Source organism: Manis pentadactyla, chromosome 4 (assembly GCF_030020395.1).
Source record: "Manis pentadactyla isolate mManPen7 chromosome 4, mManPen7.hap1, whole genome shotgun sequence".
Lineage (NCBI taxonomy): Eukaryota > Metazoa > Chordata > Mammalia > Pholidota > Manidae > Manis > Manis pentadactyla.
The window spans coordinates 175553967-175566679 of NC_080022.1; positions in this window are offsets into that span (position 1 = coordinate 175553967).

Below are 12713 nucleotides of genomic sequence, written 5' to 3' on the forward strand. Positions count from 1 at the left end.
CAAGCTCCTCAGGACAGGGGTGCAGCAAGGTGGTAGTGACCACTCTGGGCCAGAATTGTGGGGTGACCAAGCTACACCCTAGAGGATGCCCCAAGCAGGCAATAGCGAGGGCAGGGGCAGCGCTCCCCAGCTGTAGCTTTATGGCAGTCCTCTCCCAGGGTAGGACCTCAGCCGACCCAGAAGAGCAAAGAGACAGGGGCGGTGGTGTGAGGCACCGTCTCCAGAGGGTGCACCAAGGTTGGAGGCTCTTGCGAGGGCGTAGCCAGTCAGCAGCACACCTGTCCTGACTCATAGGTTCACTGTGCACTGTTCTGCCCCTCCCCTACCTCCATCCTTTATACGTCTCTTGACCTTGGCCATTATCTCCTGCTCAAGTACTCCTATCAGGCCAGCTGGTCCTCCTTGAGAGCAGATTAGATTCGAAGGCACTTTGACCTTAGCTCAGAACCTTCGCACCCAAGAACCTCCCACCGAGCCAGTGGGAGGCCCAAACTAGTGGGCTCGGACCAGGGGGAATCATGCCCCTCAGCTGGCCCCAAATCTGGGTTGATCCTTCATTTCTTGCCTCATCACTCACTGCGGGCAGTCATGCCTCTGCTCTTGCAGGCATCCAAGGGGCTGGTACCCAGGGCAGGGCCAGAGCTGGGCCCCTGCTCTTTCGGCAACAGGTAACTCAGGTCTCCTGGGTAGGTTTGTTTTAGGACCTCACCCCTAAGCTCCAGGTCTCAAAAATGTTCCCCAGGAGCCGGTTCTGAGGCTTCAGGTCCTACCGCTGCTGGAGACAAGGATACTATGTGAGGACTTTAATAAGTCATCGTCCATCCCAACATCCCATTATCCATTGTGAAGTGAGATGCCCTTCACAGCTTGACGGGAAAGGATAGGTCCAAATGTGCAGCTTTGAGTGCTCTCGTCGTCTTGAGTTTCACACACACACACACACACCCCTGCCCACCAGGGCTTACTTTGGCCCAGGGCTCGGTCCTGGCTTCACCATGGAGTCAGGACCCAGCTGTACCCCTTGCCTGGGCAGCTGCACACAGCAAATGCGCTGGCCCTGTGCCAGCAAGCCCAGCTCCTGCCTCTGAAGTGGCCCGGTGCTCATTTGCTACCCCTGGCGGCCCCCCAGTGCCCAGGTGGCTGAGTCAGCACCAGCTCTCCCCTGGAAGACGGGGCCTACTGTGGGGCCCAGCCCCACCCTGTCCAGGTCCCCCACGGAGAGTTTTCACCCCAGAAGCCCTGGCATCTTTCTTGCCAGCTGGCCAGCCGAGAAGGTCTGCTGAGCTAGAAGGGTCTCATCTCAGATTCCCTCCTCCTCCTGTGCTCTCACGGGGGAGTGACATGAAGTGGCCTCTGCCTCACCACAGAAGTCCACGGCTGCCTGTCCCTCAACGTGGGACTTTCTGCCTGACATCAGCATAAAAGGCCCTCAGGTGCTTCCTAAAACTCCAAGGTAACTAAGAACAAAACGTCCTTTTCTTCCCTGGGAACTCCTCTCACCCTCCTTTGATGTCCTCTGGGAAGTGGGGGAGGCCAGGCAGGGGGCAGGATGCTGCTGGGGCTGGTCCTGCGTGGTCGGAGGACCTTGGTGTTCGAGGGTCCCAGACATCTAGAGGTAAGGGGTGGGCTCAAAGAGGAACGTGCCTCCATGCTCTGGGTCCCACCACGGGGTCTCCTGCTAGCACAGTGCCTCTTCTCCTGCCCAGGGGGAGGCTGGCCAGACCCCCAGCTCCAGGCTCCTACCACCACTCTGATGGCAGCTTCCCTCCCGTCCTCCCTTCTCTGTAGGTCCCCATATTTCCGTTTCTGTTGCCACCTTAGGCCTGGTTTTATTTCTCCCTGACTGTCTCAGTTTCTCTCTCCCTTCTCTCCATCTCTGTCTCCCTGTCTGACCTGAGGTTCCCTGGGCCTCTGGGAGGCAGATGATCATCTCTGGCCCTTCAGAGTGTGGGCAGTTTTGCTCAGTTTCCTGACCCCTCTCTGGGAACAATGTAGAAGGTACAGCACAGCCCGGACACACACATGCGGGGCATCGCCTCAGGGCCAGCCAGATGCCAGGGCCTCCAAGCCCCTGAGCTCCGGGCTGGGCCCCCGGGGCCTTGGGGAGGGGTGCTGCCTCTGAGCCGAGCCCTCAGAGCAAGAGAGATGGGGGTCCTGAGGCCCAGGGAAGCCTGTGGCCTGACAGCTGAGGCCGGCGGAGGCCTGGGCACCCCCTGCACCCCTCACCACCACCACAATCAGACCTGCTGCCGAGGAAGCTGGAATTCATTTGTTCTTGTCAATAAGCAAACCCTCAGCTGAAGCTGCTCCAGGCTTTGGCAGTGCGAATGTGAGGACGCCCAGCTTCCCCCGCCCAGGAGAGCTCCAGGGAAGACAGATAGACGTGCAGATGGCTGCAGTCCCACCTGCTGAAGGCTGTGCAGAATGCCATGGGCATGCTTCTGGGGAAGAAAGGTGGGGTCACGTCAGGCCAGGAGGGACACGGGTGATGACCAAGCCTGGCCGGGGGTACGGGCGGGGGCCGGCATTCCAGGCAGAGGGATTGAAAGGCAGGAAAGACCCTGGGGCCTGAGAGGTCAGAGTCTGTTTGACACGCTGGCGGGGCTGCTTCCATAGACCACAGAATTGTCAGGGAAAAGGGACTCTGACTAGACTTGTGAACATTTTTTAGTTTGCCAAGTAGGGACATTAAAAAAATACATCGTTTCTCTCACCACCATTTCCTGAAAGAAATAATATTTTAACTGCAAAAATAATAGAAAGGATATTTGGGATTAAAGGTATTGTCACCAAGAAAGGACAGCTGCCGTGTGGTTGAACATGCTGATGACGTTTATGCGCCTCACTCTGCTCGTCCGCTCCCTTTATTGCTGACCGCTGAACACTTTATCGAGGGTCAGACCCACCAGTGGACCCGCTCCGGGAAGCCCTGATAGGGGCCCGGCAGGGAGGACTCTGGACCTGCCCCGGAGGACTGTGGCCTTGCCCCTCAGCCCGCGAGGAGCCGGAAGGGTTCGAAGCTGTGACCAGGCGTGCTCTTTAGGACAAGGGAGACTGAACCGAGGGCAGCAGAGGAGGGGCCCCCCGGGGAGATGATGAGGGCCTTGCGGGCCACGGCAGGGGGTCTGGGAAGGGGAGGAGCCACGCACGGCCGGGAAGAGCAAGGGCTCCTGCCTGTCACGTCCACACAGTGGCCACAGTAGGGGTCACCTCACTGGGGCAAAACCCAGAGAAGGGCATTTTGGATTAAAAATAGGAATATCCTGACTAAAGAATATGACACCTGCCATGCGAGGGGGAGTAGACCGAGGCAGTGAGCATGCTGGAGGCGGGGAAGGAGTGGACAGCGGGGTGGCTCCCCCGGGCCACTTGTCCAGCTTTGCACTGGGGCTACACCTCTCGTGCGACCTTAGTCAGCCGACGAGCCTCTGTGTCTCAGTTTCCTGACCTGGGGTTGCCGGGAGCTGCGCAGTAATGACGGGAAGCCTTAGCTGCCCGGCTCTACAGACATAGCCTGGGCTCGTCATAGCCCAGCGCCTGCACAGCGCCCAGCGCGTCTGAGGGACCGTCAGTGCTGGCGAGATGGGGGAAGCAGCCACCGCCGGCAGAATTCCAGGCCCGGCGTGGGGAGGAACCAGGCTCGGGGCCCTCCTTCTCGGGCCTTGGGCGGTGTTTCGAGTGCTCCTGGGTCCTCTTGGGCAGCCCCACCCACCCCTCCTGTACTCACCCAGCAGTAACAGAGGTGGGAAGCGGGGTGACTGAATACTCTGGGTGTAAGGAATGGGGAAGCTCAACACCCCCTGAAGTTTCTCTGGGGTGGATGTCTGGTCCAGCAGCATCCTGGGAGGCAGGAGGCAGGCAGAGGAAAGGGGCAAAGGATCTCAAGGAGGGGGGCAGACCAGAGGCCCCCACGCGATGGCAGGAATGGGAAGAGCTGGCTCCTCTGTCACCCACCCCCTCCCAGCAAGGGACCAGTACCCTACAAAACCAAGCCCTCCCCTCCTTGTCCTCCCACCACCCAAACCTGCTTCTAGAATATTCCCTCCCTAGGAACATGCCTGTCAAGGCATCATCATCCCCCTCAACTCCTCCCTCTCTGTGCCCCTCCTTCCAATCAGCTGTTGCCTCCTTTCAGTCCCACCTACCTTGGCCCATTCCTGAATCAACGCTTCCCTCCGTCTCTGGGGAGCCCCACACCCTGTCTTCTGCAACCTTCTGAGCTTGCTAGTTACCTATCTTCACCAAGGGCTCTGTAATGCAACTGTGTTCAGGACACTGCCCAACATACAACCATCCTTAGGAGGAAGTCTGGTTTCCCACCTTGGCTTTTCCAGCCTCTGCGCACATCCCAGTACTGACAGATGGAAATTTGATTCCTCTGCTTGAAATGTGTCTTCCAAGGATTGTCCTGATCAACTCCTAGCCCTCCTTTCAGGCTCAGGCCAAGGGACTCCCCTGTCCAGGGCTCGGCACCCCTCACCTCTTTGGGAACTGCTTGTTTAACATTCAGGGAGCTGTTCTGGCAAGACCATCTTGGGCACAAAAGAAATGAGCAGAGGAACGAGTGAGAAAAAGGAAAAGAGGGAGACATTTTTAATGAAGATCAGACAAGATTAGGCAATAGGAAACAAAACAGATATGAGTCAAAGATTACTCAGAGGTTCCTGGCCTGGGAGGTGGGGAAGGATCGTCACTGTCCACAGCCATGGCAAAGCTGGCCTCGCCCTGGGCCTGGAGAGAAGACATGTATCTTCTCCTGGGCCCTGCTTCCTGGGAATCGGAGGCCTGACACCCCAAAGGCAGAGTGTAATCGAAAGAGGGCCAAGGATGCCTGATTATCACAGGACATTGTCCTTGGAATTTCAACAGTTTGAAAAAACAATGCTTGTTTATTAACTTTGGGCTTAATGGGAAGTTAGGGGAGAGCTTAGGACATGTGAACAAAGACAACTTAGTCGAAAGGTAGGGGAGCTGACTCAAAGTGGCAAAATCGCCTTTGACAGAGAGTCTGCATCTAGAGGGGAAGTCTGACGCACCTGTACGAACCGGTGATTTCTCACAGGAATAAGATCTGCGGGTTTTCATCAGCTCCTGGATTCAGTGTGAGCCACAGGGCTGACAAGGCTGCGGGAACAGCCACAACCCTCTTCAGCTGCACCAGTAAACAGACTCACATTGACTGCATCAGGGCCCCTTCTGTGCAGCTCAGACCGGCCTGCAACTTTCCTCAACCAAGGGCATGTGGCATACAAGGGATATGGAAAATCTGCAATCCACTCACGAGAGGAGGATCAGGTGCAGAAGAATCTGGAAACCGTCTCTTCCCAGGAATCAGTGAGGGTGATGTGTTTCTCCTGGAGAAAAGGAGACACAGATAGACACGATGCCCCGTCTCAGGTTAGGGGATGGTTGTGTCAAAAAAAGACTCACAAGTGTTTCTCTACAGAGCGTAGTGAAGAATAATAAGTCTAAATGATGAGGCAGGAGACACAGCATAAGCAGTTTCTAGCAGCCGGAGCAGCCCGACTCACAAGGTGGTGAGCGTCCCTTCCTGGGCATGTTCAGATGGAGCGGGGTGTCAAGGGGCTCTTAGACATCACTGACCAGAGAGCAGCGGTTCCCAACCTCTCTCCCCTTTCAAGCATCCCATCGTTAAGGAATCCCATGTTTTGAAATAATGTATTTATTTAATAAACTATACTTACAGTAAAAAGTATCCCATTTTAAAAGTAAAAACCTGTATACTGCCATCATCTGGCACTTAGCCAGGCTTGGGGCCCACTGAATAGAGAAGTGATGCAGTGGGGGTCTGCAGGTGCCTCTGAGAAGAGATGGTGTGCCTTTCAGCCTGGCTGGACCCACCATCCTCCAGTAACTTGCCAAAATGACCAACACAAAGGAAAGAGCAGAGGCACCCACTGTATCCTTCTTGGCCTTTTAGAAAACATGGAGCTGTTCCTTCGGCCACGTATATGTGAATCTACAAAAAAGGTGATACTGTTGACATCAAGGGAATGGGACTGTTTAAAAAGGAAAGCCCATCCTCGGGCAAGGGAAACAAAAGCAAAAATGAACAAATGGGACTACATCATGCTAAAAACGTTTTGTACAACAAAGGACACCATCAACAGAACAATAAGGCATCCTACAGTGTGGGAGAATATATTTGTAAACAACATATCCAACAAGGGGTTAACATCCAAGATATATAAAGAACTCACATGCCTCAACACCCAAAAAGCAAATAACCCTATTAAAAAATGGGCAGAGGATCTGAACAGACACTTCTCCAAAGAAGAAATTCAGATGGCCAACAGGCACATGAAAAGATGCTCCACATCACTAATCATCAGGAAAATACAAATTAAAACCACAATGAGATATCACCTCACACCAGTAAGGATCACCACCAACAAAAAGACAAACAACAACAAATGCTGGCAAGGATGTGCAGAAAGGGGAACCCTCCTACACTGCTGGTGGGAATGTAAATTAGTTCAACCATTGTGGAAAGCAGTATGGAGGCTCCTCAAAAAACTAAAAATAGAAATACCATTTGACCCAGGAATTCCATTCCTAGGAATTTACCCTAAGAATGCAGCAACCCAGTTTGAAAAAGACATATACACCCCTGTGTTTATCGCAGCACTATTTACAATAGCCAAGAAATGGAAGCAACCTAAGTGTCCATCAGTAGATGAATGGATAAAGAAGACATGGTACATATACACAATGGAATATTATTCAGCCATAAGAAGAAAACAAATCCTACCATTTGCAACAACATGGATGGAGCTAGAGGGTATTATGCTCAGTGAAATAAGCCAGGCAGAGAAAGACAAGTACCAAATGATTCCACTCATCTGTGGAGTATAAGAACAAAGAAAAAGCTGAAGGAACAAAACAGCAGAAGACTCACAGAACCCAAGAAAGGACTAACAGTTACCAAAGGGAAAGGGACTGGGGAGGACGGGTGGGTAGGGAGGGATAAGGGGAATAAGGGGCATTACGATTAGCACACATAATGTAGGGGGGGCACAGGGAAGGCAGTACAACACAGAGAAGACAAGTAGTGACTCTAGCATCTTACTATGCTGAGGGATAGTGACTGTAATGGGGTACATGGTGGGGACTTGATAATAGGGCGAAGCTAGAAACCACAGTGTTGCTCATGTAACTGTATATTGATGATACCAAAATTAAAAAGTATCTTATTGGCAGAAGCTACATGAAAAAAAAAAAAGAAATGCCCCACAAATGTTTCCATGGTAAAATTGGAAGAGCCTACAGTGCTACCCAGCATGCTGTTGGCATTGTTGTAAACAAACGAGTTAGGGGCAAGCTTCTTGCCAAGAGAATCAATGTACATACTGAGCATATTAAGCTCTCCAGGAGCCGAGATAGCTTCCTGAAACATGGGAAGGAAAATGACCAGCAAAAGAAGGAAGCCAAGGAGAAAGATAGCTGGGTCCGCTGAAGGGCCGGCCTGCTCCACACGGGGAAGCGCGCCATGAGAACCAGTGGAAAGGAGCCTGGGCTGCAGGAAGCCTGTGAATTCCCTATGCATTTGTGCCCTTAAGGGTAAAAATGAAGACCACTGGACTGTTAAAAAAAACAAGGTGGCTGTGCTGGAGCTGGGATTTGGGAGCGACTTGGTGAGGTTCTGCATGCAGAGGGGGGCCTTTGCAGCAGGGAAAGACGCAGGTGGAAACACAAGCTCCGGGATAAACACTGAGTATAAAGCGGGGCTGAGATGAGGCTGAGGGCAAGCGGCAGATTCAAAAGGGCTGTCTGGGCTCTGCTCCGGAGCTTGTCAGTTCAACAGGGACCACGCAGGGGCTTGACCAGGCAACCCGGGTGATCTTCAAGGAGTGAAGAGGAGCTAGCCAACAAACGACAAAATAGATAAAATACAACTACTTTAAAAGTAAGCCCTTCTGTTATCAAAAGACACCCCAAGGAAATGCAAACTAGTCACAAACTGGGAATGATATCTGCAATGAATTTATATGACAAAGGACTCATGTCCAGAATATATGAAGAACTGTATGAATCAATTTAAAAATATATTTTTTAAATGGGCAAAGGAAACAGGAATCGCAGAGAAGAGGAAGCACAAATGGCCCATGAACGTATGAAAATGTTCGACCTCTTCAGTATCAAGGGAATTAAAATGAGTCATACCCACAAAATTGGCACAACTTTTACAGTTGGACACTACTAAGTGTTGAAGAATGTGGGAATCTTGTCTTCTGTTGGCAGGAGTGCAAATCAGGACAACTATTTTAGAAAGCAGTTTGACACTTGGATACCTTTGAATTTTTGCATATGTTTGAACATCTACATACACTTGACCCAGCAATTTTACTTCCAGTACATTCTATAGAGCAATATTTCTCAGTGAGGACCAGTTTTCTTTTTAATTTTCAGTCTGTTGGGGGAATAAGGCTTTTGTAAAATACAATAAGATGAATTCCAAAAAAACAAAGTTTATAAAGGATATATAATGTGTAAGCCCTGATATTTTATTATTAGATTCAACAGGCATAAAGTTACTTACGTATACCAAGTATATACAAGACATGTTCAAGAATGTTGGGGGAAAGTTCTTTTGTAATAGCAAAAATCAAGAAATAGTGTGTCCAGTGACAGGATTAGAAATTGGAGAAATAAATGACACGGCGGTATAATTACATGGCGGATTATGTACTACATAAAATAAATGTACTACATAAATAATAAATAAAATAAATGTACTGCAACTCTATGCAACAAAACCAGTGGTCTCAGAAACATAATTGTGAGAGAAAAACTAAGCCTCAGAAGACTAACATGGTGCCTTTTTAAAAAAATCTTTATTGAAGTATAATTTACATTTCCACATTATAGGATAATTCACCCACTTTTAAGTGTACAATGATACTGTTCAATGATAATGAGATTATTTCAAGAATTATGCATCTATCACACTAATCTCAGTACATTTCCATCACCCTGTACCCACTGTCAGATGCGCCCCACTCCCACCCCCAGTCCCAGGCAAACCCTGATCTATTCTGTCTCTTTAGGTTTGACTTCTCTGTACAATATGTGATCTTCTGTGTCTGGTTTCTTTCCCTTAGCATAATGTTTCTGGAGTCCATCCACATTGTAGCACGTGTCAGAATTTTATTCCTTTTCATTGCCAAATAATGTTCCATTGTGCGGCTAGATGCATTTTGTTTATCTATTCACCAGATGATGGACATTTGGGGTGTTTCCACTTTTTGGCTACTTTGAATAACAGCACTTTGCTTGCAAGTCTTGGCACAGACATGTGTTTTCCCTTCTAGTAGGTACATACATAGATGTCGCTGTTTTTATACAGCTCTAAAACAAGCAAAACTAAGCAGCATGATGTGTAGAGACACTTACAAAACACTGAAACCAGCCTTTAACTGGGAAGGCTCGTGGGAGTCAGTTGGGGGTGTATGTGAGGGTGGCAGGTGGGAACAGGGAAAGGACTTAGCTAAACAAGAATAACATTGGGTTTATGGTGTTCATTTTCTTATGCTTCGTAACTTACAAGTACATTGGATGTCACATATACGTACATGTTTATATTATATATAATATGTGTATATGTTACATAAGAATGAAAGCCAGTCTCCAATACCGTAACAGTTCCACTGGGTTCTCATCTCAGCATAACCAGCTCCTTATTCCTACAACAAGATCAAACATGCTCTGGCCACTTGTCTGCACTTAGCTGGTTCCTGGCTCCCTCTGCTCCAGCCTCGCTGGCCCCCTGGCTGTTCCCTAACGGCAGGGAGCAGCTCCTGTGTGTGCTGGTGCCTCTGCGGAAGCCCCTTCCCAGAGGTCCACAGGCTGCTCCTGGGCTCCCTGCAGGGCTCTTCTTCCCTGATGCCCCCAGTGGAACCCCACATCTGTGTACCCTCCTCCCTTCACTCTAATCCCCAGCCTCATTTTCTTGGTTTTATTTCCATAACTTATCATCCCCCAACACATTTATTATTTTACCTGTTGCCACCCACAGACACACACGCAGAACGTCAGTTCCGCAGGAGCTGGGCTCTGTTTAACTGTAGAGGTGCCCGCCCTTCACAAGGGCTCAGTGAATACTCACTGAGTTGATTAAAGTGACCACGCTTGTGATCAGATGGTGAGCACTGGTGTTATCCAACCGAGCTGCTCTTATGTCAACGAAAAACACAAAATGGAGTGCTCTAGGGAACTGTGCAGACACAGCTCAGGGAAATATATGGTTTCACTTGATAGTTTGATGTGCTGGGAATGGTTATCTGACCCTCATGAGCACCTTCAATGGGATCCAAGATCAAGGGCATCCAAGCACTTAGCAGTCCAGGACCCCATTTGGAAGCAACTGGGCCAGGTGAGCCTTGAAGTACTTTGCAAAGCTAGGATTCCACATTTCCATGGTGAAGTGGCCTCTGGGGACTTACTGCCATAGTCATCATCATAATCCTGACCCCAGACAGATATTTCTGGAAGACAGTTAGTTGTGAGCCTAGAGCTCAGGGAGGTCTGGGCCGGAGGTGTGGATCTGTAAGCTGTCTCTAGCTTCAGTCCCATTATCTACCCACAGAATCTTAACTCTAAGGCTGTGCTGACCAACGCAGAAACCACCAGCCACATGTGACTATTAAACATCTGATATGTGGCTGAGTGATTTTAATTTTCCTTAATTTTAATTAATTTTAATTTAAAAACAGAAACAATATAATATATTTTCCTGTTAAACACAACTGTATTCCTTTGGTAGGACTACATTTCATTCTGTTGAATATTTAGCATCCAAATTGAGATGTGTAAAATGCACACCAGATTTTTAAGACATAGCACACACAAAAAAGTAACATCTCATTACTAATTTTTATATTGATTACATGTTGAAATGATAATATTCTTGATATATTGGTTTATACAAAATATGTTATGAAAATAAATATTACCTGTTTCCTTTTATTTTTAAAATGTGGCTATTTTGAGATGTGAGGCCCATATTTCTGTCGGACAGACATTTCCATCATCACAAGGAAGTCCCCCTGGACAGTGCTGGTCGAGAGTCTAAAGCCACTCACGTTGGCCTCCAAGCACCCTTGTCATTCCCACTCCCACACTCAGCTCAGGCTTCCTGCCTCAGGGGCCTCTGTCCCTCTGATTCCCTGAGGCTAAACCCTGCCTTCTTCCGAGCAAAACAGTCTTGGCTGTGCCTTCCAGCCTACGTGAACCGTCTCCCTCCAGCCTCCTTAGCACCGGCTGTTTATACCAGCCCTAAGCACTTAGCCTTAGCTCATTTTTCTACATCCCAATTTTTCATGAAAGGCAGTAAAGTATTTCTCTCTTAGCCCAGTGCCTTGCCTATAAGGAATGTTAGTCAGTGATTTCAATAATATTAATAACATCTTGTTTTTGTGTGACAACTGACAAGGGCTGTGTCTTCATTTTCCCACAGATGTAGAGGGAGGATGGATAAAAGTGTTCATAGCCATTTTATACATGAAGAAACTGAGACTTAAAGAGCTTCCTTGCTCAGTTTAGAAGCCTTGTAAGTGTGACACAGACTTTTCTGGCCCCTAATCCAGTGCTATTTGCCCTTCACTTTGCTTTCGGTGCCCATGTGAGTTAATGCTGAGAAAATAAAGAAAGGCGAGGTTAGCACGGATTGAGGAAACTAGAGCTACTCATGTTAGGGACAGGACTTGAGCTGTCCCTTGAGAGATGGATAGGTTTTGGCGAAGCAAAGAGGAGTAGCGGGGCTTCAGCGAGAGGACCGGGGCTCCTCTGAAAGCCAACCAATAATCAGCCAACTCCTTGATGAGCGTAGAATGATAGAAGTAAATACTTGGGCATATTTTTTAATAACAACGTTACTGATATATTAATATATAATAAAATTCCCCACATTTAAAGTGTACAGTTCAGTGGTTTTCAGTATATTGAGTTGGGCAACCATCACCATTACTTTTAGAACATTTTAATCATCCATAAAGAAACGTTATACCATCAGCAGTCACTCCCGTTTCCCCTCCCCCAGCCCCTGGTAACCACCGATCTACTTTCTGTCTATATGGATGTGTCTATTCTAGACATTTCATATAAAATGGATTTATACAATACATGGCCTTTTGTGACTGGCTTCTTTCACTTAACATAATGTTTTCAAGGTTCATCCATGCTGTAACATATAATCAATATTTCACTTCTTTTATGGCTGAATAATACTCAATTTTATAAAGGTAACACATTTTGTTTATCCACTCATCAGTTGATGGACATTTAGGTTGCTTCCAATATTTTTAGCTATTATGGATGATACTATGCTGCTGTGAGCATTCATGTAAAAGTTTTTGTGTGGCCATGTTTTCAATTCCCTTGGGTGCATACCTCAGAGTAGAACTGCAGGGTCACATGGTAATTCTGTGTGTAACATTTTGAGGAACTGCCAATGTTTTCTAAAGTGGCTGCACTGTTTGCCAGTGCCACCAGCAATATATAAGGGTTCCTATTTCTCTACATCTTTGGCAATATTTGCTATTCTCTGTCTTTTTATTTTTGGCATCTTTGTGGGCATGAAGTGGTATCTCATTGTGGTTTCATGTGCTTTCCCTGATGACTGGTGCAGGTCATCTCTTCACATGCTTATTGGTCATTTGTGTGTCTCTTTGGAGAAATGTCTCTACAAATCCTCT